Source organism: Tachyglossus aculeatus, chromosome 9 (assembly GCF_015852505.1).
Source record: "Tachyglossus aculeatus isolate mTacAcu1 chromosome 9, mTacAcu1.pri, whole genome shotgun sequence".
Lineage (NCBI taxonomy): Eukaryota > Metazoa > Chordata > Mammalia > Monotremata > Tachyglossidae > Tachyglossus > Tachyglossus aculeatus.
Genome location: NC_052074.1, coordinates 9748848 through 9749877, shown reverse-complemented (window position 1 = coordinate 9749877; position 1030 = coordinate 9748848).

Below are 1030 nucleotides of genomic sequence, written 5' to 3'. Positions count from 1 at the left end.
TTACTATGGGCCAGGCAGCATACTATGTACTGGGATAGATAACAAGATAATCAGGTTGGACGCAGTCCAAGTCGCACATGGGGCTCCCAGTCAATCACCATTTTACAGATGAGGCAACAGGCACGGAGAAGTTAAGTGACTTGCCGAAGGTCGCACGGCAGACAAGTGGCGGAATCGGGATTAGAACTCACGTCCTCAGACTCTCAGACCTGTGGTCTTTCACTAGTCCATGCTGCTTCTCCTTTCTCTCCATTTTAGAGATGAAATCCAGGTTGCTGATAGAGTGTGGTTGAAGAAGAGGAGGAGGGAAAAAAAATTTAAGAACGAATCACCAAGAAACAGTAACGCCTCAATGTGGAGAGTGTTCAAGAGTAAAGGCAGAGATTTGTCAGAATTTGCCAATTGGATTCATCATAATATACATTCACATTCCAGTTCAAACATCTACAGGTACCTTAGGTGATCAACCACCTCACTACTCTACACAGTTACAGAAAAAAAGTGTTAAATGCAGAACAATATTTTTACCCATTTTCTTACACGTGAAACATTTCTTTATGCTTGCTGAGTTACTTCACAACCAGCAAAAGAAAGCGTTGAAGAGCAGTGTCACATCCCATGAGATTTACAACCAAAATTTACAAATGCCTTCCTTTGGTTACAGGCCCACAGTGAATTTTAACTGAAGTTCAATCCGTTTTATTTCAATTTTGTTAGTGATTCAGTCCGCATTTTTGGCAGTCACTTCACATAGGCTGCCCACTCAGAACTATGGTGGTATATGACCAGGATCTGATATATGATCAGGATCTGAGTTTTCCAAGTACTGGGGGAAAAAATAAAATGTGTTCAATACAAATTATCACAGAAACTTTATAAAATGTATGTCACAGAATGCTACATATTACACAAGGAGTTAAAAATACACAAATCTTTATTTTCACCCTTTTGTAGGTCTTGTTTAGAGTCTCGGTTTCATAAGAATTCTTAGCTACAGAATAAGGATAAAAATGATATTTTCAAGATAGCG